Below are 23946 nucleotides of genomic sequence, written 5' to 3' on the forward strand. Positions count from 1 at the left end.
ATACTTAAAGGTTTTCCTCCTCTCTTAGAGGTTTACCTTGCTCAAAATTTGCTGTTTTATTCTTGTGAGCATCTCGTTATGGAGGATATATTAATGTTCTTATTTTCATATAATTTAGATGTCATAAGTACTTGGAATATCCAATATATCTATTTTGTGTTTCATTAAGACAAATACTCATTAGTTCTTTTTAGTCTTTTTGGTGACTCCTCTCCCTATATTCTGTCAAAGAAAAAAGTGACCCTGAAATGACGGATGGTATTTCTACTGCTAATACCTGTAAACCAATGACTTTTTTTGTATGTCCTAAGTATAAATCCATGTATTATATAATCTTACCTAAGTTTATCAAGTTTTATGCTATAGGTGATGTGGGGTCGGTGAGCTGAGGAGTCGAAGAAAGATTTCTTGGACTCTCAAGGTCTGGCAGTGGTGCTCTTTTATTTAGAGAATAGTACAGAATAGCATGGGGACAGGACCCATGGGCATTCAGAGCTCCTGCTGCTGCATGGGGACAGGACCCATGGGCAGTGAAGAGCTGCAGGCATGGGGACAGGACCCATGGGCAGTGAAGAGCTGCTGCTGCTGCTGCATGGGGACTGGACCCATGGGCAGTCAGAGCTCCTGCTGCTGCCCTGAGTTGAGGGTTAGGGCTAATTTTATAAGGCATGGGTACGTGACTTATTTTTACTGGAAAAAGAAAAGATGATGTAAAAAGTCATTAAATGATTTCAGTGCAGATGGGGTCTGGTTATTGTGCGGTCATATAACTTTTAGATACGAATCTGGCCATATAGATCGGCACGTAGGTGAGGATACCCTGGGCTTCTCTCCCTGGGGCAGCCCTAATTCATACCATAAAAAAAATCCACTGGGTCATATAGTTTGGCATGTAGACCAGGTCACCTTGGGCTTCTCTAGCTGGGGCAGCCTTAATCCACATCATAGGGATGTAAAACACGGCTATTAGCCTTATACCGTGTTCTTAAATTGATTATGCTTGCTGTAAGATTTCAGTGCTGTGTCCTTTTGCTTTACTTTCCCTTGGTCTGTTCAAGTTTGCATAAAAACTATCTCATATCTCTTGTTTAACTTCTGTAGTAATCTAGGAAATTAAATTGATATATCTCTTTTTATCTACTAAAATTGCAAAGACCAAGAAAAAAATTATTGAAGAATGTTTAATAACATGGAAAAATGTTCACAATTAATACGTGAAAAAAGTAGGTCACTGAAGCAATATTGTTCCAGTTTTATAAAAATAAAAAAGGTATGTAAATATGTATGGAAAACAGAATAAAAGGACACACTGAAATATTGGTGGTGATTATCTCTGTCTGGTGGCATTAAAGAGGATTTTATTTTTCTTTATTTAAAAAATTTCCATAATGAATATACATATGATAAAAATATATTTAAATATAAATTATCATATTTAAATACCTAAAAGTATATATTTACATAAAAGTACAAATATATTTATCAACAATGATAAATATTTATATAAATATATACATTTTGTAGTTTAAACAATTATAAAGAATAATGCCCCCTAAATGTTTACAGAACTTTCTTCTCCCAAGACAAACTTAAGTCCTTTGGTAAAGATTTTCTGTGCGCACTGGCAACATCCTTTGTGAGGATTGTTTTGCACCTCATGCTCTCTCCCCCAGCTGAGTGAGCAGCCCCTATTTTACATAAATTGGAAACAGAAGGAAGATGGTAAATGAGCATGCCCAGATCAATGTGAAGAGCAGCAAGAATGAAACAAATGTATGGCTCAGTACTGTTTCTTATGCAACATCATTTTCCTGACCCCCATCAGTGGCAGTTTGTTGTCCCTAATCCGAGGTTGGTGTGGAAAGGATTTTAGTAGCTATAATAATTTATCATCAGTGCTGTAAATATGGATTTCAGTGGTTACAGTATTTAGGAAAAATAGAAACAGACTGAGGCACATAAATTGTTACAGCTGTGAAATGTGAAGTCTGCAGGACTTTAAATTGCCCTGAGGAAGGTGGCGGGGGTGGGGGTGGGGGTGGGGGTGGGTGGAGGGGTGTTCTGTTTTTCTCTCAGGTCCAGGTTGTCTGAGGCTAGTATCAGCATTTGAAAAAGGCTGCTGAGTATAGGTATTTCGAGGAATTGGCTCCCCTGTGTAAGAAATGTTAGGAGGAAGTTTACCTGCTACATTTTCTCCTTTAGTCATGCTAAGTTCTTTCCTGGCATTGAGCGCGGTGGCTGTTTATTTATACCTCTCTCCTGTTTGCTTTTGGCTTTACTTTTTGAGGCCTTACTTATAACAGCCAGCAGAGAGTAAATTTGCCTTTCCTCTGCCTTTTAGTTCTATTTAGGCCCTCAAAAGATTGGAATGTCCACTCACATTGGTTTTTAAGGGGGAAAAGGTAATAGAAAATGACTCATTAGTAGACTTCAGCTCAAACTGCTGCTGTCCAGGGTTAAAGACCCATTGGGCCATGCTGACCCCACATTGCTTGGATTTCAGAACAGATCTGTGGTTTGGCACTCATGACTTTTTCCTTCTCCCCTTCCCTTCTCTGCTTTAGGCATCAAAAGCCTTTCACTAGCTTGCCTACCACTCATGGCAGAAAGGTGGCTGTTACCTTTCAGATGAAGAACAGCTGGGACCAGACTTTTGACTTAGATTTGTGGTCCCTATATCACAGTAAAAGATATTTACACAGGCACTAAGCAGTAATATTAGAAGCATTTCCTTTCAAATAAAAGAGGAATCTCCAGAACATTGGAGACTGCTGGTTATCGTTGCTGCACGTCAGATCACCCCCAAACTTAGTGGCTTAAAATAGCAACAATCATTGTATTATCTCTTCCAATTTCTGCAGGTCAGGAAGCCAGGAGTGGAGTCACTGGCTGGTTCTGGCTTGAGGGTGTAGGGAGGAAGAAATATTGCTCTACTCTTCTAGGTTCTTCTGGCTAGTCTAAGAATTAAAGTGACATGAGACAGAGTAACCGGAGAAAATCAAACAAATTTAATGACATGTTTACATGGAAGAAAACTAGGGAAACTGAGTAACTTGCCAAAATAGCCAAAGCCACCACCTTAAATACCATCTTCAGCTAAAGACAAAGGAGGATGTTGGGGGTAGGGGTTTGGGACTTCAAAGAGGAGGAAGGCAATTCACATGGAGATTGAAAATCAAATGTTTGGTAAACGATGTTTGTCATGCCTTGCACAGGCAATGAGACATAGAGAGGACTTTGATCAAATGGGCCTTGCTAGGTTCCTCTCTGTCTACCACACCTTGTTCATCTTATACTATAGTTATCTATGGTGATAGCTTCTTCCTGGAACAAGCCTATTGTCTTAAGTTATTTTAGGCAGTTAGGGGGAAGATCAAAGTTTCTTGCTGAGTCTTTTGTTCTTAATATTCAAACCAAAGAGACATATTTGGGGTAGGGAACTGTCTCCCCTACATTCCCACCTTTGAAACGTCAAGAAGTTTCACAGTCCAGAAGCTGAGTTGGTAGATTGTTCCATCTCATTGAACCAGTCTCTTAGTCCTGTCAATAGGTCAGTCCAGTTAAATTAATTTTAGGAAGCAGCAATGCAGGTGAGCTCCCCAAGTTAGGCCTATATTGCACAAGCAAGCAATCAGGTATTTAATAAGAGGCATTCTATGGAAACAAAAAGAAAAAGTTAATGGTTGGAGCAAATTATAAACCAGTTTCTGAGCCCAGGGGACAGCCAGTCATGAAGATTTCTGGATGTCAGGGTTGAAGCATCTTTTGTAGTTTGAAATGTCTCTGATGATATCATTGGGTGTTCAGTTATCTTTCTAAGTAGCTTACACAGCAAAAGCCATGAAGGTTGCCTAAGTATGGTCTATCATGGTGATCTTTTTAAAGTTTATATTGAGTTGCCAAGCTTTAGCTTTCAGGGCTTCAGAAAAAAGGGGATTTAGTTCTCAGTGATTCCAGATCAAAAGGATGGAAAAAATTGAAAATGTTAGTTTGGAGATTTGTAGCCACATATTTGAGGAACCTAGAAGAATTTAGGATCCATACAGTTTACAGGTGGAAAGCAAAAACCTCAAAGACAGTTAACAGAACTAGAATCTAATGTCAACACAGGTATGCTACTGAAACCTAATTTTTCCCTCGAAATCACCCTCATTTCTACCAAAGATAGCCAAATTAAGAGTAATTTGTTTGCAAAATGTTTTTTAACAAAGTTGGCCAGTTTATTTACATACATACAGCAAGAGTGCTGATTGATCATATAGGGTCTTTTAAATCTGCTTTGCTGGAACTTTTCGTGAGGAATTTCAGATTGAACTTTTAAAGGCCTCTCGAGGCCAGGAAAGCCAACCTAAGGACTTGTCATCAGACTCTGCCTGTAATACCTGTAGATTTGAGGGAATGCCTCTCTTCTCAAGGTCCCCAAAATATCTTGAGGTTCTTGTACCTGCCAGGAAGTGACCTTCTTTACTCACTTGCTAAGTTTGCTGGGAACCCTGTAAGCAAAGTACCAGGCTGATATTTCCAAAGGGCTTTATTTGTTCCATAAAGTCAACCTTTGTTCCTTAATGCTGCCTGGTAGTATTTGAGTCTATGCATGTCTCTCTTAAATATGATATTTCAGTCAAAGCCTTGGTAATATAACCAATGTTGGCAATTGTGTCCTATTATAAGGAGAACAGATTATTTTATTTTATTTTATTGAGTTCATGTTGGCTTATAACATTGTGTAAATTTCAGGTGTACATTACTTTATTACAGTTTCTGTAGAGACTGCATCATGTTCACCACCAGTAGTCTAGTTTTTATCTGTCACCATACATATGTGTCCCTTTAGCTCTTTTGCCCCTCCCCACCACCTTTCTCCTCCAGTAACCACTAATGTATTCTCCTTATCTATGTGTTTTTTTGTTTATCTTCAACATGTGAGTGAAATCACACAGTCTTTGTCTTTCTCTGTCTGACTTATTTCTCTTAGCATAATACCCTCAAGGTCCATCCACGTTGTCACAAATGGCATGATTTTGTGTTTTTTTTTTTTTTTTGGCTGACTAGTTATCCATTGTATATTTACACCCCATCTTCTTTATCCATTCATCCATTGGTGGGCACTTGGGTTGCTTCCACATCTTGGCTATTGTGAATAATGCTGCAATGAACATAGGGGTGCATAAATCTTTTTGAATTATTGATTTCATGTTCTTTGGATGAATACTCAGTAGTGGAATAGCTGGATCATATGGTATTCCTATTTTTAATTTTTTGAGAAATCTCCATACTGTTTTTCATAGTGGCTGCACCAGTTTGCATTTCCACCAGCAGTGTATGAGGGTTCCCTTTAAGGAGAACAAATTCTTATTAAACTTATGTAAAGAACTAAATTGCCATGAAAATAAGAATACTCATTTACTAAGAGTTTCCAAATTCTGGAGGGTTCAGGTAGGGAGAAAAAGATAAATGTTTCAATTCTACTTACAAAGGTATAATTTGCCAAATTGCTATAAGTCATAGTTAGCTTAAGAGAAAAGAGGAAAAGATTTCCTTAAATCTGGAAAACCAAAACATGCTTAAAAAGCAATGTTTCAAATAAGTCACAAAAATTATAATCATCTTCATCAGTTCATTCAGTCCTATATAATCAATTCTTGATCTTTTGTTAGCAGTTTTATGAAGCCATCAGTTTCTCTGTTAGAGTTCTGTAATTTCTTACCCAGTTCAGTTTTATGATCTTACGGTTTATTAGAAACCTGGATTGTAGAGTAAGTGTCAGATTCCTTTTTGTGAATCTCTCAGAAGATGAAACATATTTGCAAAATCATCAGAGTAAAAGAATAACTGTCTGTAAATGACAAAAGACTTACAATGGTGTGGTTAAAGATCTGACTACAATGCAAGTGACAGGGAAATTTTGTTATTTTTGTAACATTTTAAGATCATGACTAGAATTATATTAGGACAAATCAGATTTTTAGGAATTTTATATCAATTTTTTAAGAAAATGTATATTAACAACATTTACCCATGTACTGTAACCTAAGGAGGTTTATCATCATTTTTTGACAGTGATTCCCATGCAATTTAACATACTAAATAAGCCTAATTAGTTTAGTATCTCCCTCTTTGTAGGAAAGAACAAATTCTTTGAAAGTCTCAGGGGCCCACTGGAAATTCTCAAAGTTACTTTCATATCAAAAGAAAGACTTTGTTTATGGTTTGAATTTTGGGAAGTTTGTCAAAAAGTATCAAAAGATTTTAAAACTCTTAGTCAGATAGGATCATAGGTCACTGTGAAACAATGCTTAGTTATTCATTTAACCAAAGTGACAAGGGAAGATGTTAAAGGCAAACACAGAAAGTGAAGTGTTAAAAAACCTTAGCTGTCTTAATAGACAGGCCTCAGCTTTTAGAACATAGTAAATTATTTTGACAAAATTTAAGAATCCTTGCCTTTTAGGTAGACTTACTGAAAAATAGGAAAAACCTTTCATAATCTTGTTATCAAGAGCAGACTAAAAGTCCAAGAAAATCATCCTTTTAAGAGAGAGAAAACCAAATCCTAATTTGGCAGTAGTTTACTTTTATATTAAAGCTCATTTGCTTTCTTAAATTCATTCCAATCTTAGCCAACTTGACCATGTACAAAACTCTTTTCTCAGGGTTCCTCTCCCAAAAACCTTTTGTAACTTTCTTTTTTACATTCAAAATTTGTCCCATGCTTTCCCTCATTCTTAGCCTCTCCTTAGGGCAAAAAATACTTTCCTCTTTCCCATGACCAGTATTACTTTAGGACAGATTTTCTTTCTTAACAAAACAAACAAACAAAAATATCTCCATTCTTTATACCTTCTTTTACTGAAAACATACAATAGGTCTGTCATTTAACTTAATTTAGCAAAACTCTAAGGTTTCAAGTTACCAAAATGATTTTGGAAGCTATTTTAAGGACACATGCCATAAAATATAATTATTTTTGTGTGTAACAATATAATTATTGTTAAATAAATATTATTGTTATCTATAAACTCTTATCTCACTTACATCTATCTAAATCATTTGCTCCCAACAATTATGTTTAGATTATCCACAAAAACTTCATGAGACATTAGACAAAATTAGCTATCACTCTAAGTTATTTTTACTGAGAAATTTTATAACAGAGATAATGTAAGCTTATTTGACTAATAAATTCAAGTAGAATAAAGCCTGTATGTCTGCATTATGTCCAGTGCTGAGGACATAACTTTGAAGACATGCCTATTTCAATCAAATCAACAAACTTAAGTAAGCTTTTATTTACCAAAGATTATTTTATATCATGTTAACTTGAAGAAACATTTGGGTTATTTTCCATTACACTTAGAAATAATTTATATAAGGGCTTACCTTAAACCAATTAAATAGAACTCTTAATTTTGGCCATACCATCTGGGGTAGAAAAATATCTCACATTTACAACATGTGTATGTAGACATACATGAACACATAGACATAGACCCTGTAGCTTCTGTTAAATTTTTGCTATAAATTAGGTAAGATACAAAACTCACTTGTTTATAAAAGAATAATTGGATCCAAATTTCATTTTAGCAGTTGGAGAGAGTTGAGTTCACCTATTAAGTCATTATACTAATATTTGTGGAGAGGACTTTTAAGTTTTTTTTTTAAAAAATTGCCAAATTTCCAAATATTTCCTCTTTCTCTCTCTCTCTTTTTTTTTTTAGGTTGCATTGATTGAGCTAACTGGGATCAGTCTCAGGCCATTGTGGGCTGTGTTTACATTTCTGATTTTGTTGAGATTTGCAAGACAAAGGTAGTTGCTTTTAATTTCTCAAATAAGTGGGGTTTAGCCTGAATGATATCAAAAGGCTGATCCACTCATCCAGTTACATTTTCTTCAATTTGCTTCTTTATATCAGGGAGATTTTTAACTACGAGGTAAATCAAGAGATTTTTTTAAGTTCTAAAACTTCAGGACAATGTGCCATACCTTTAAAAGTCTGCACAAAGTATTTAACAAAGACCCTCTTCCTGAGTGCACAATTGAACCCTAGACTAATTCACCTTGGGGTTTGGCTTCCATTATCTTTCCTATTAGCTGTGGAATATCAGCCACCAGTTTCTGTCTCTCACTGTGTGGGCTCAGGCAACCTTATTGACTCCTTTTAGCATGTTTAATTAACATTGCATAAAGAGTGGATTTATATGTCCTCTGTTTTACAATATCAGGCGGGGGAAATGTTCCCCAGTGAGACACCATGTCTATCCCCATAATACAACCCATATATTTAATCAGGCAGAAGAGATATAGTCACTTCACATAAAGCCCATTTAAATACACCAATTCTTGTATGGAGTTTCATCTTAGTTCCATCAACTCTTATACCTCTAACCATAGCTTCTGTTAGGATTTCATCAACAAGTCTCAATCTTATAATATTGGGTAGGGGAAGCATTCCTGGCCAGACATATGGGGCATCTATTCCCATAAAACACTCAGGCAAAGTTGACGTAACTGCTTCATATAATACTAGCTCAAACATTCCAACCTTTATAATCCTATAAACTCTTACACTTTTATGTTTTCTCAATCTAATTGTAGCCTGAGTCAGTGTCCCACCAATGGGTTTTGGTAGCATAGCTCATGGGGTTCCTGCTTCAAGGAGTCTCAGAAATTTCTCCTCTCCATCTCCCAGTCATTTTACCCATTCCTGTGTAAAAGGCTTTGAGTCCCCAGGGAGGGGTTGAGGGGTTGAGCCAAGAGACCCTGGCCTTTTTGTCAATCTTTAACTTGATTAACTGTCTTCACTGTTGCACTAAGCGATTGTTGGTCAGGCTTCTCATTGTGATCTCTGCCTTCCAGCTTTTAAATTTCTCCAAACTGGGGTAAATAGACCAGACTAGTTTGGGGCCCTTTAATGTTGGGTTGACTAGCATGGGGTTCCTTTGGCCTCCCCAATCTTAGGGAATAGTGTATTAAAACCTTTGTTTTAACTCTATTAATGTCCATTTTATTCATCCTATTTTTTTTGTTGTTGTTGCTTTGTCTCCCCAAATCCCCCCAGTACATAGCTGTATATTTTAGTTGTGGGTCCTTCTGGTTGTGGCATGTGAGATGCCACCTCAACATTGCCTGATGAGTGGTGCCGTGTCTACGCCCAGGGTCCGAACTGGCTAAACCCTGGGCCGCCAAAGCGGAGTGCACGAACTTAACCACATGGCCACGGGGCTGGCCCCCATTCTATTTTTTAATAACCATCTAAAGATTTCCATCCGGCTAGGGTGAGTCCCATGACTCTTTCCTTTCTGATTTCTCTTTGTTTTTGCCCCTTCCAATATTTGCTTTATTTACCTTGTTTCCTAATAACCTTTAAAAAAATTTCCACCTTATTGGGAGGTGTCCCTTGATTCTCCCCTCAGTTTGTTACCATTCTCTTGTTAATTAATTTAATGCTTCATTAGTATCTGTAAGACCATAAGAGGAAGCTGAGACCCCAAATTCAATTAAGTTCTCAAGGCTAATTGTTATTTCTTTGTATTTCTTTTTAATTTGGTCTTTCCATAGGTATTAATAAAACTGCTGTTTATGATGAGAGCTCTCTAAAAATTTTTCCAATTTAGAAGTTTTTCCAATTTAAGGATCCATTATCTGGCCATTGATGAGTAGAATCTTAATAGCGACTCAAACCAATAAGCCTTTTATGGCTTAACCATGGAGGTATGAGTTGTCCCCATAAGTCAATGCAAAAGAAGCAGACCTCAGAAGATCCAGAAAGTTCACTCCCAAAAATAGTCTAAGAAAGCAAAGGCCTTTGTTGCACAGGTGGTCAGGATGGTGTAGTGAAAACAGCATTAGCAAGCAATGAAGGTTGAGACAACAAGTGCCCCTTATGGACTGGGATCCCTTATGATAAACTCTCCTGAGAGTTGACACAGCCAGACAAAGAGAGTGCATCTCGGAACCCCAGGCTGTTCAACTTGCTGCTGAGATGCATGCTGATATGTGCATCTTGGATGGTGGAGATCAGAGAGGATATTTTCACTGGTCACAAAGCCAAGCTTTCAAGACAGATCTAGACGAAAGGGAAAACCTCATCTGATTTTTTTTTCTTATATGCACATAGCGGCTTTAGCTAAGCCTTGGGTCTCTTGGAGCCAAACTAACACCTAAGAGGGATGTGCCATGGAGTTGGGGATTGTGTGTTATCTTTTTGAGGTGGTGATTGCCCTAATGGCTCTTAAATGCTTGATCCATGCGCACCAGTTTTGTAGCTTTGGTTTCCAAGATGTCCCTTAGCAATAGCTTTTAATTCCTGTCCATATTAACCCATAGCAAAGTTTGTCATCAGACTATGGGGCAGGCCCAGACAACAGGTTTATAGGGCTTATGCCTATGTCTTGCCCTATGGTTTTTCTTTTTTATGACAAATGACACAAATGACAGAGACAGGGAAAAACAGGGACCATCTGTGGGAAGAGAAGGATCAATAACAACCAAAGAGTACTCTACCGAATTTCCCAGAGTTGCCAAGTCCAAGAAACTAGCTTCACAAATATTTTCTCCTGCTAGTCTAAATTTAGAAAAGGAAAAAACTCACCACTCCTACTTCCACTGGACCCTACAGGCAGAGATTTGGGAATCTGACTGGTAAGAGCTCTTACCTCCTGCTGGCTGTTGTCAGAGGTCCAAGATCTCTCAGTTGCACTGGTGTTGGAGCGTGTATTATCCAGTCAGTTAAGTTTTCTTCCATCCTCATCGCCAACTGTAGGGAGGAAGAAAATTTTCTCTACCCTTCTAGGTTCTTCTGGCTGGTCTGAAAATTAAAGTGACATGAGACAGAGTAACAGGAGAAAATTGAACAAATTTAATAATATGTATAAATGGGAGAAACCCAGGAAAACTGAGTAACTTGCCAAAGTGGCCAAAGCTAACACTTTAAATACCATCTTCAGCTAAAGACAAAGAAAGATGTTGGGGATAGTAGTTTGAGGCTTCAAAGGGGAGGAAGGCAATTCACGTGGAGATGGAAAAGCAAATGTTTGGTAAACAAATGTTTACCGTGTCTTGCAGAGACAATGAGACATGAACAGGACTTTGATCAAATGGGCCTTGCTAGGTTCCTCCCTGTCTACCACACCTAGTTCATATTATACTATAGTTATCAATGGTGATAGCTCCTTCCTGGAACAGACCTTCTATCTTAAATTCTAATAGGCAGTTAGAGGGAAGTTCAAAGTTTCTTCCTGAGTGTTTTGTTCTTAAAAATATTCAAGCCAAAGAGACACATTTTGGGGTAACAAATTCTGCTCCCCTATAAGGGCATCTCCTATGGTGTTTGGGGGGCTGGAGAGGCATCTGTATCCATGAGTCTTAGACGCCTCCATGTGTTTTTTTTGCATGGGCTTCCTCAACAGCACAGGCGGCCTACTTTCATGGTGGCCGAAAGCTTCAAAGAGAATATTCTAGAAAGCAAGGCAGAAGCTCGTGACCTTTATGATCTAGACGTGGAAGTTACTTCTGCAGTGATCTATTGATCAGGACAGTCACACCTCCTCCTTCCCTGCTTGTAGGGTGGAGACCCCACTCAATGGGAAGAATGCCCACCTCACATGAGGACACCAGTTATATTGGACTAGGGCCCACTCTAATGGCCTCATCTTAACTTGGTTCAGTCTGCAAGGATGCTATTTCCAAGTAAGTTCACATCTTGAGGTACTGGAGGGTTAGAACTTCAACATATCTTTTTGGGGGAATATAACTCAACACGTAACAGTAATATAATGCATCAAGCTATTATTAATAATTTTCCTCTTAGTATGAATTCTTATTCTTTTCTTTAAAATATATCATATTATTATATTATATATAGTTTTTACTTAAAAAGTAGTTAATGGTCATGGGAAAAAAAGGAAAAAAACCCCTTACGTAATATAAAAGGGTGTACAATTCAAGGCATATCTTTATCTCAGCCCTGTCCTCTAGCTCCCTCACTGGAAGCAATCATTTCAATGGTCTTTTTGGGACTCTCCTCTTGGAAACTTTCTACATACCTCAGTATTTGCATCTATGTTCATCAGTGATATTGGCCTGTAGTTTTCCTACTTTGTGTTGTCCTTGTCAGGTTTTGGGATCAGGGTGATGTTGGCTTCATAGAATGTGTTAGGGAGTGCTCCATCTTCCTCAATTTTCTGTAATAGTTTGAGAAAGATAGGTATTAAATCTTCTTTGAATGTTTGGTAGAATTCTTGTATTCTCTTTCTTAATGTGGGACTCCCCAATTTGCATAAGCCTCAGGCCCCACTAGATTGAGATCCACCCCATATTGGCTTAAATAAGTGCTATTGTGGGTGACTTGAGAACTCTGGGCTCTGGATGGATGGGAGGTGAGAAGGAGAAAGGGGGTGAAAGGGAGGAAGAAAGGAACAGAGATTAATTTTGCCTTTGTCACAGTTTTCCCTCCGGCTAGCTTTGGTGGTTAGGGCATCAGACATCATTTGTTAAATGCCCATTGGATGTGTTACAAGGCAATGTGGGAGACTTAAAAACTGAAGATATGGGTCTTTGTTCTCAGAAAGGTTTAACTGTCTCATTGGGAAGACAAGCACACCAAACACTGCTGAAAATCCTAAACAAGTTAAAATGAAAACTAACTCAGTGCAAAATGCATGAGATTATCATGTCATGAACGGCACAGTGGGGATCAATGTGGGGCAGAGCTTCAAACTGACCTCCATCAGCTGCTCGGAGCCCTGTCTGATGATGAGCTTGTGACTGGGAGCTCCTGAAATGTGGTTATTCTGCCTGTATTGACCTGGGTTTGCTGCTAGTCATGTGTGATGGATGGATGCTGCTGAAGATGGATTGTGGCAATGAACCTGCACGGTTGTTCCAGGTGAAACTAAGGATGCAAACAGCTAGCCATGCAGATAGAAGAATGTTATAGCAGATGTGGCAATGCAGCAGACAGACAAATTGCATGAGCAGCAGTCTTGGAGCAAAGAGGCAGAGCCTGGTGAAGAGCTTTCAAATTGAGGTCATTCCTCCCCAACCGGGTTATGATTCCTTTTTCATCTAAGCTTATAAGTGGAGAAGACGGTCAGACCACCAGTGGCTCCTTTGTGGTAATAGTACTGAAGAATAGGGTAATGTTATTTTCCGTGTCATAGTGGGCTTTGATGATATGTAGTTGGGTCTGGGGTTAGGTATCTTTTCATATCTGTCACACGTACTGAGTCGTTCTACAGCAGGGTTCTACTCTTTTGTCTTTGTTCTTTGCTGTACAACTGTTTTGCTGAAGTTGATTATAGTCATGATTTTCAAGGTCTATATTTCTTTAATGTATCCTAGTTTTTTGGCTATTATAGAATTGATGAAGGTACTTTTCCAGGAAGGTCAATGTAAATAATTAATTATCTCAATGGCACAATTCCTTTTGAGGGAGGAAATTGCTTTTGTTTGGGAAAAACAAACAAACTCCAGCTAAGTCACTAGAGGTAGGAGGGCAAAGCCTGAACAACCCAGGAGAATGTCTTATAGCAAGTTCACTGTCTGGCAGGGTGGGTGGGTAGGTGAGGGGTGTGGGAGATGTGGAGGTGCTCAGGAGGAAGGCTGGGGGATACCTGAAGCTGGAGGCTGGACATGTGCAGTGGAAGAGTCATGGAATGATCCCCCAGGTGTGAGGTGAGTGGAGAGCCTGGGAGTGGGGATGCCTAGGGTTCATTTGGAAATTGTCTTCCCTCTTTTGGCCTCTGAGGAGGTCTGCCATATTCATGAGCCACGTTGTTGTCTCCTGGAATTTGAGCAATGGGCAGTGTTATACATCTGGTCCCCTCAGAGGGAAAAGCTCAGAGCTGGAGGGGGTCTTGAGCCCTTCAGCCCCTGGGGGGCTGTAGAAATCTTGCGGAGGGCACAGAATTGGTGCTTGGGCCAGATTCATCTAGATCTCCAGAGGCTAGCACATCACAGCTGACTTCTGGGTATCTCATTGCATGGGGTGTGAGAATAAATCAGCAAAGATGATTCCAGAACCATCCCTGAAGCAAATCTTTTTATGGACATGCTCATACTTTTTAAGGTTTTTTGAAGGTTGGACTATAGGATTCATTTTATTTATGCCCTTACGTTGTTAAGGGGAAACACCTATGTCTTGCTCTGGCCCAATGCTGAGTATATTAGGCAATTAAAAATGCTTATTAATGGAATAATCTTTTCATAAGACTAAATTCTATGTAATCTCCATTTTATTACCTTTAGAGTTAATAATGCAGTGGGTGGAATATTTGATTTTCCTCTTGCTGAGAAAATTAGTCTTAGAACCCTTGGGTATTCAGTACCCTTTTCCCAGGCTTGTGTAGACCTAAAAATTTAAAAATGAGAAATCCCTTCCAGTCACGTCATTTACCTTTAAACTATGTTCTACCTGCTTAAAGACAAAATTTAGAGAGAGTAATAAAATGCAGCGTATTTAACTTCCTTCTGAACATGTTGAAGCATCTGCATCATGATTACATTTGTTCACCAACTTCATAATGATTTTGGGACTTAATTTTATTTTTGTTAGAATTCTAGATTCTTCCTTTTAAAGCTAAACGTGTAGAGAGGTGCGGCCAAGGGAAAAGACAGACGCTCATTCATTGAGGATGTTAGTCACATCCTGTGTTTGCGACTCCCCATTGCCATTTCATTGGCTTATATATGCTTTAAGGGTGTTAATGAATAACAGAAATAGGTTTCCACTCTCAAAAAAGAGCTTTGGCGTTTCTGGCCTCGTTAAAGCATCTGAACAAGAAACTGGGTCACTGCCTAGGGTCCTCTGTAGTGGTGGTTGGGTGGGGCGGGGAGAGGCTGGCAAAGTTTCACCTTGGGAGTTTTAATTATGTCTTGGTCACTGTGTGCAAATATATGCCCAATGAACTAATGTTTTAAATCTTATAAAAATTTAACAATGGCTAATAATGTATTCTTACCTTCTCGATCTCCTTTTAGAACTGGGAAATCACATTAGATGAGAGTGGAATACTGATGAGTTGGCAGTTTTTCCTTAAGTGTGTTACACAAGGACAGCTCCATTATAACGGAATCCCTTGGATATAAAAATGTATTCTTGAAGTGGAATTTCTTAAAACAGACTTTGAAAGTCAAATTTTTAGGCTACTGGCACCAAAATGAAGTAAAATAGGGTCCAGCACATCATTAGTAAATTACTAAGTGCACAGAAATTCAGTTAAAATTTTTATGTTTTGGTTAAAGGCTAAAAAGCAAAGATTAGATGCAAATGATCTTTTAAAACAAGAATGTAAAAATTCTGAAAAGAGATGTCACGGGCTTCCTTTCGTTTTCACCTTTATCTCTGTTCTCTGAATTTCTTAAATGTGCTGTGTGCAGTTTTGTGAGTAATCTGGGAACGTGGCGGAGGTTTTGGTTGGGGCCTGGGATTTGTATGCTTGTGGAGGAGACCATGAGGATAATCAGTCATCTTCGGCGGAATGTTGGGGTTTTGAAGAATTCCCAGCAATTCAGAGATGCGCAGTTCAGCTCAGCAATGTCTATTCCTGCACCTGACCCATCTTTTGAAGATGCGCACCAAACTGTTCGTTCCATCAAGTAGAGAGCCCCTCTCTTTTTTTTTTTTTGAGGAAGATTAGCCCTGAGCTAACTCCTGCCAATCCTCCTCTTTTTGCTGAGGAAGACTGGCCCTGAGCTAACATCCGTGCCCATCTTCCTCTACTTTCTATGTGGGACGCCTACCACAGCATGGCTTCACCAAGTGGTACCATGTCCACACCCGGGATCCGAACCGGCGAATCCCGGGCCGCTGAAGCAGAACATGGAAATTTAACTGCTGCACCACCGGGCTGGCCCCGAGAGCCCCCTTTAACACGACTTGGCAATGGCAGTGACATGAACAATATTATTTTAAAGTAATTTAATCCCGACGATTTAAAAAATACCTGTTTCCTGGAAGGTTGCTAAAGGAGTGAGCTGACTGGCCAAAATGAACTTTCGGCGCATTCTCTGTGCGTTTGTAACACTGCTTTCCAGCTCTTTGGGGTTGTCTTCATCTCCTAAACAGCGCTTGCTTTATTTATATTAAGATTACTTTTTTCAAAAGTCTGTTAATTCCTGCTTTGTGTACTGGAGGATACTGCAGCGAAAAAAAGGATTTTGCTTAATGCTTGTTACATATGACACCCAAACGTCTTTACAAAACTTAATCCTGACCGTGTTTTTAAGAGATAAAGACGCATTCACTACTTTTGCAAATGGGGATTTTTGCCTGAAGTCTGTGTTGAGGGACAGAGGAAAAGAAAGAAACAGTTCTTTTCCTGTTTTTAGGCTTCCTGAGTTTCCACATGTGTTTGTGTCTGCTTCCTCGACCCGTAAAGCCCAGTAGTAGAAAAAAGAAGAGCTCTGCCTCACATCCCTCTCTTCTGTCTTCCAACACCTCCCTCCTTTCTCTCCCTACTCTCCTCATTCCGCCAGGCTTCTTCCTGCTCCCTTCTCCTCTTCCACCTCCTCCTCTCCCTTTTCCTTTCCTTCCTTTCCCCTAACCCCTGCCTGTCCCCGTGGGTCTGGGTCTACCTGAAAAGGACGGCTCTATCCAGAGGGGACGATGCAGGTGACCCCCTCCTCCTCAGGGCTGAGCATGGCCGTCTGCAGAAGTAGACTTCGCGTGTTCCTACAGCCTTGGTCTTGAAGGAGACAAACTCAAAGAGTGCGAACTAATATTTAAGTTTTCTCATACTTTCAGCTTGGGTGTGACATACACTCCTCCTCCCCGCCCCCCTTTTTTTACAGTTTGGTTTTCTTTTGCTTAGTTAAAAAAAAAAAATGATGACTTTCATGCTGATCAGGTTGAGGCACGCTCGAGAGAGGTGAAGTCCACACTTGTAGGTAGAGGTGTAAATCCAGCCCCTGGTCACCTATTGTGCTCTGGGAGGGCGGGCAGCCAGCTTGAGGATTCAGAAAAAAAAATTGATAGCCTCTTATTTAAGACATTTTACCTGCCTGTTTCTGGATTCTTGCAGTTAATTTATTTGGGATTAACCATTTCAATATTTTTAATCTATTTTCCAGCTTACGTTTTTCCTTTTCCTTTTTTAAAAAACCAGACTCTCTTTAATAATAAAATCTTGGAGGCATCAAACAACTTAAATTTGTGTTTTTTTTTTGTCCTGAGGAAGATTTGCCCTGAGCTAACATCTATGCCAATCTTCCTCTATTGCGTATGTGGGCTGCCACCACAACATGGCTGCCAACAAGTGGTGTAGGTCCGTGCCCAGGAACTGAACCCTGGGCCACTGAAGCAGAGTGTGCCAAACTTAACCACTAGGCCACAGAGTGGCCCCCTTGAGAAATTTTTTTAAAGCAAATGTATGTTGTTCCTTTGTGGCACACAATTTCCTCTCTGCCTCCCTCCCTCCCTCCCTCCCTTCCTTTTCCTTTATGTTCTGTATTTATTTTTTCTCTTGTTTTATTAGTTAAGAACACAGACTCTTGAGGCAGATTCCCTGGTTCTGAATCCTGGCTCCACTGCTCATTAGCTGTGTGACCTCGAGTAGGTAACTTGACCTCTCTGTGCTTCCGTGTGTTTTAATCTATAAAAATGGGGATAGTAATAGTAACTATTTTATAGGCACGTTGTGAGGATTAAGTGAGTTGATATTTAGAGGGCCAAGTAGAGAGTAATACTAGGAAGGAAAATAAAAATAAGACAAAGTAAACTAGGAAATACAGATAAGCAAAAAAAAAACCATGAAAACAAGTCAGCCTACCTCTCAGTCTCAGAAATGATCACTGTCGATAGTCTGTCTCTGTGTCTCCACATGTATGTACTTGTAATTTATTTTTTCATTTTTAATTTTTTCTACAAAAATTGATTCATATTCTTTGGGATCCTGATTTTTTTTCATTTTACAACATATCATAAACAAGTTTCAATTTCATTAAAACGCTTCTTTAACAATTTTTAATGGGTGCATGAATTTCGTTGTATAACTCTGCAGTAAATTATTTTGTGAATCTCTTACTGTGAAGCTGTAAAGATTTTATTGTAAAGTATTTCTCACATTCATAATTACAAAGAAACGTATACTGGCTGTTGTCATCACAGTATCGCTGTGCTTCTCCTCCCATCCTACAAGCAGCACACCCTCCGCTCCTGGGCCCTTTCTACCTCCTGTGGGCCTCCATTTCTGCCCTGGCTTCATCTGAGAAATGCTGTTCTAGGAGGTTTTTTTGGTTAAGCAGCAAACACATATTCACCCCTCCAAAATAAAGTGAACCGGAACCAAAGACCCCGCAAACGCTCTCTAATAAAAATGCCTCCCTCGCGAGAGTAGGAACCTGAGGAAGTAGTAACAAAATGCACACGGCTAGTGGACAAATAAAACACTCGGTGTGGTTTAAATTTATCCTACTTTTACCTAAAAGCATCTGTAATAAAACAATTTTCAGCTTTTTAAATTTAGAGATTTCTTAAATTCTCAGATTATTGCAAGTAAATTTCAATTTGTCAAAATATCCAATTCTCATCAATCAGAACTGAGCCAAGCCTGGAGCGAATCTTTAACTAGGTAAAGAATGCAATGAATGGGTAAAGCTCCCCACCTGGTGGCTGTCCAGGAAGTAGCTTCCTGGAATTGGCCTTTTTTGCTTTTGGTTTCCAAGTGACAGGTTTGTATGTGTGTTAAATGAACACTATGTGTTTATTTTTCTCCAGGCAAAAGTAGTCATTATTCGAGGAGTCCCTTTGAAGCATCTTATTAAATTCTCTCATATTTGGTGGATAGTGAGGCATTAAACTGAGTTTAATGCTGATACTATCTTTCGTTCTCTTGTGTGAGAAATGGATTGGTGATATGTTACTAAAGTAACTCTCCCTGTAATCCGCTCGCGGGGAATCAATTGTTCTATGTCTTGTGTTTCAGTTACTATAGTATCCTATTGCATTTTCTGTTACAAAAAAGAAAACTAGCCAAGAATTTTTCCTCTCAACCATAGTCAGCTTCTAAGTTTACCATAGACCTCATTTAAATCAAGAACATCTTGAAGGAGTTCCCTGAAAAGCAGAGCCCAAGGCATGGATTTATGTTACCAATTTATTAGGAGTGCCATCGCAGGAAAGCAAGAGTGAGGGAAAGCGGAGTGAGGTAGGGAGGGCAGGGGAACCAATGTGAGGGTGTGTTATTTAGCTGGCCGCCTCCAGGCGGGGGTCTGGTCGGCCACGTGAGCCTGGGGCAGTCCAGTAGGTGGAAGGACGAGAGTTTATCTCATGCTCCACTTCCCCATTGGTGAACGTCTGCTTCAGTGACATTAATTCCCTGCTCTCCTGGTCATGCATCATGAGTGACAAGCAGATTCCAGGTGTCCTGTTGCAACAGGAAAGCTCTGGGGCAGGAGGTGAGAGGCATGCAGTCTGGGCATGAAGCAAGAGATGTTGTGGGGCTGTATGTATGAGAAGGTGGTCACTGCCCAACCAGAGCTGGATGCAGCAGTTGACAGCTGGGGCAGAGCAAGTGGTCCAGCGCCCCAGAGACAGGTGAGGCTGAGGGATGAGAGGGGGTGCATGAAAGTGTGTGACCCAATGACCTTGTTTAGTGCGTTTACTCCAGATTCAGCTCACAGGAAGCTATGGAGGAACTAAATAAATATTGGCTATGGATTTTAATATGTTTCTAGTAAATTCTTCCTGCAGGATTCCATGCCATTGTAGTAGTGATGTCATGTATGGGTTAGGATTCTTTTAGTTGCAAGAAACTTAAACCAAGTAAGGAGAGAAAGGGGAATGGGCCAGAGTTGTCTCGGGGAATCACAGTGTGGATAGTGACGATGCTGGATCTGAGAAAGGTGCAAGGGCTGGGATTGGCAGGTCACCCAGATGCTCTTCATTCTTGTCTCTCTCTTCCTGAAGACTGGCTTTGTTTGCATCCACAGTCTGCGTGTAGGCAGAAGAAGCCAACCCATTGTTTCTGAGCTTTCACATTTGCAGTCACCAGAGAGGTTCTCTCTTAGTTCTAATTCCAAATTCCAGGAAGAGAATCTCTCCAGCCTAGTCAGGTGTTCTCTGATCCAAACAACACCGTAGGGTAGAGGGGCTGGGCCTTTCTGAAATGACTCCCGGGGGCCTAGAGGCCAGAGAGAGGAGGTTACGAAGCCGGGGGTGGAGGGGGCTTACTGTCTTCTGGACTGATACACCAGTTGAGACAGGGTTTTCCATCACTGGGCCACTCAGAATGCTCACACATCCTCCTTCCAACATTCATTTCCTTCCGTAATGTATGCATTGCCTCTCCCATCCCCCCCACCTTCCCCCCGCCCCCTGCCAGGAGACAATCTGAAGTTGTGTCCAGCTTTTGCACCTAGTGGTGATGTCCCCAGGTCTCCTGATGGTGGTCACTCCTTTGGTGTGGTCATGATCCAGGCCAGGGAGTGCTTCTATGGCTGGAAACGAAATGAGAAATTGTTTAGTCATCCTCAGGACAACTGATGTAACAGCATGGGGTGGGAGATGGGGAACAGGGCCACTGAAACCCAAATGCCCATTTGAAAGACACTGGAAGGATCAGAAGCCTTAGTGAAGCCACTGTGGGCTGGTCACTGGTTCAGAGCATAGGCCATTTGTGGACAGGGGCGCAAGGGGGATGGCGGGTCAGGGATTCTCATGGCATCCTGTTGCCTACTGGCCAGTGCCCTGAGCTCCTTGCTTAGTCTGTTTCCGCCAAGCTCTGTCCACAGGAAGGCATCCCTCCTTCAGGGCTCTCTGGGCAGTTCCCTGTTAGGTGTCGGGTTCGAATGCTATATAGCTTTCACAGGTGAGTGAATGTCCTATGGCTGTTGTAACAAATTACCACAAACCTAGTGGCTTAAAACGACACTAATTTATTATCAACAGTTCTGTAGATTAGAAATCAGACACTGGTTTTACCTGGGTAAAACCAAGGCATTGGCAGGGCTGAATTCCTTTTTGGAGGTTCTATGGGAAGCTCTTTTCCTTGGCCTTTTCCAGCTTCTAGAGGCTGCCCACATCCCTTGGTTTGTGGCCCTTTCACAGCCAGCAGCATCCCATCTCTGCGATCATTCTTTAGTCACATCTCTTTCTCTGACCCCCCACTCCTGCCTCTGTCATCTACTTTTAAGGGCCCTTATGATTACATTAAACACACCTGCATAATCCAGGATAATCTCCCGATTTTAAGGTCAGCTAATTAATTCCATCTACAACCTTAATTGCCCTTTGCCATGTACCCTAACATATCCACAAGTTCTGGGGGTTAAGATGTGGATGTCTTTGGGGGCCGTTATTCTGCCTGCTACTCTGCTGGTGGTCCTGGAACCCCCGCCCTGACGTGAGGCTGGTGCTAGGGGATTGCGTCAGCATCAAGTGGGAGTCAGGAAAAATACAGCTTCCTGGGCCTTTCGCACAATGGCTCTGATTCAGTGGCTTTGTAGTAGGCTCGAGAATCTGTGTTATCCCCAAGCATCCAAGATAATTCATATGCCTTCCAGGTTTAGGACGGTTGCCTAACCTGTCAGGTGCACCCTTTTTGGGAATCAGGTGGTGGAGGTTGTCTATACAGATACCACAAGTCTAAGAAGGATGGGGTGGGATGAGGTGGAGAAAGAGAAGATGGAAGGAACTAATTTGGGAGTGAGGGGCTCACAAATAATTGCCACTTTCCCTCCTTGACTGAGAAGGATTGAGTGACCAAGGTGATGTCAGACCGATGGAGATCAAAGTAGTTATCTCTTAGTACTGATAAAGCTGATTGGAAAACACTGCTTTCTGTCTGCAGCTGTTCAGCCTCCCCCACCAGCTGAATAACAGAGACCTCCCTCTCAGGGCTGCCCCTTCTAGAAAGGATGGCCACAGCCAGGCAGCAGACTCACAGAGGAGAGGGGAGAAGAAATGAGAGAGAGCCAAATGTGAACAAGACACCATCCTGGCTCCAAAGAGCTCACAATCAGGTGCAGTTTTCTTCAGAAGTGTGTGTCCTAGACCACGGATGTCCAAATCATCAACACATATTTATTGAGCACCTGCTATGAACCAGGTGCTGTTCTAGGTGCTGAACTCAACAGACCGAGTCCCTGCCCTCCTTAGCTTCCATTCTGGTGGGAGAATACGTACTATGTCAGCTGCTGATGAGTGCTCTGGACAAAAGTAAGGGAAGCAAGGGGGCTGGAAAACTCTGAAGAGTGGGCGGGGTGGTGGGGCTTGTTATTTTATATAGGGCGGTTGGAAATTGCCTCACTAATAAGGGGGCATTTGAGTAGGGTCCTGCAGGACTTGAGAGAATCATGTGGATACTTGGTAAACAGAGTTCCAGGGAGTAGGAACAACGTGTGCAAAGGTCCTGTGGCCTGAGAGTGCTTGGCATGTTAATAGAATAGCTAGAGGGAGGTCATGTGTCTTGAGGGGAGTGGCAAAGAGGAAAAGTGGTAGGATGTGGAGTAAAAGAGATATGGGGAGATCATGGAGCACCTAGTAGGAAGAACACACTCTGACCTCCATTTTGAAAGGACAATTCTGGCTTGTGTGGGAAAGAAGAAGGGGAAAAGTAGAAGCATTTGGTAGCTATTGTCATAATTTGGGTAAGAGATAATGGTGGCTTGGGCAGGAGTGGTAGTGTTGGATGAGCTAAGAAGTGGTCAGATTCTGGATGTGTTTTGTAGCAGTGCTGAAAGGATTTGGTGATGCATTAGAAGTGAAAGGAGGTGAGAGAGAGCAGAGTCAAGGATGACTCCATGGTTTTTCGCCTTAGCACCTGGAGGTATGGTGCTGCCTTCCCCTGAGATGGGGAGGACCATGGGAGGAGAAGGTTCAGGAGGGAAATAGGACATGATTTGGGAAATGCTGAGGTTGATGTCTGTGAGACACTCGCAGGGAAAATGGGAGTTGGATTTCCATGGCTGGAGTTCAGAGGAGTGGTCAGGGTTGGAGATAGGAATTTGAGGTCATCTAGGAGGACATCAAGGAGGACATCAAGGAGGACAGAGAAGAGCGCTGAAGCCTGGGCTCTGAGGTAACGTGAACTTTGGAGGTCTATAAGGTGAGACAAGAAGAAGTCAGTGCGTCAGAGTAGAATCCAGAGAGAGTGTGTCCTGGGTCAAGTGAAGAAAGTGTTTCAAGAAATGAGGGTGATCAACGTTGCCAAACCCAGCTGAAAGTTAAGTTGAAGACAGAACTTCCCTTTGGCTTGAGCCACATGGAGTTCCCAGTGCCTTTGATGGGCTGTCTCAGTGTAGTTGAGGGAACAAAAGCCAGATTGGGGTGAATTCAAGAGAGAAGGAGGGTTGCAATGGGTGAGAGTAAGTAGAAACCATTCTTTAGAGGCGTTTTGATGAGAAGGGAAGTAGCTGGGGTAGGGGGATGTGGGATCAAGAAGGAATTCATTCATTCCACACATGTTTTTTGAGCACCTCCGCTGTCTCAGTCATGGCTTTAGGAATTTGGGTTATATCAGTGAACTAAACCAAAAAATCTCCGTCCTGCTGAAGCTTACATTCTAGTCAAGGGAGGCATTATACAATAATGTGAAACTAGCACATTTTATTTGTATGTTGGAAGGTGATTCATTGAACAAAAGGAGAGAGAAAGGTAAGGAGCTTCAATTGAGGATGGCCAGGGGGATTGAGATTTTCAATATGGTGGTTGAGTAGGCCCAATGATGAAGGTGACATTTGAGGGAGGGCTTGTGGGTTGTGTAGGTCTGGGCCATGTGGACATTTGGGGGAGGACCACGGCAGCAAAGGGAACAATAGGTGCAAAAGCCCTAGGTTGCAGTGTGGCTGGAGGGCAGTAAGCATATTATCTACCTACCTACCTATCTATCCATCTATCTATCTAGATTTATTTTAAGGAATTGGCTCACATAATTGTAGAGCCTGGCAGGTCCAAAATCTACAGCCTAAGCTGGCAGGCTGGAGACCCAGGGAAGAGTTGATGGGCT

The 23946-nt window shown here is 41.1% G+C and overlaps 1 protein-coding gene across 2 annotated transcripts in view; it reads left to right on the forward strand.

The window, feature by feature from the left end:
• DNAH5 (dynein axonemal heavy chain 5) overlaps positions 1-23946 on the forward strand; it is a 268608-nt gene that overhangs the window by 3907 nt on the left and 240755 nt on the right. The window lies entirely within an intron of this gene.

Source organism: Equus asinus, chromosome 10 (assembly GCF_041296235.1).
Source record: "Equus asinus isolate D_3611 breed Donkey chromosome 10, EquAss-T2T_v2, whole genome shotgun sequence".
Taxonomy (NCBI): Eukaryota; Metazoa; Chordata; class Mammalia; order Perissodactyla; family Equidae; genus Equus; species Equus asinus.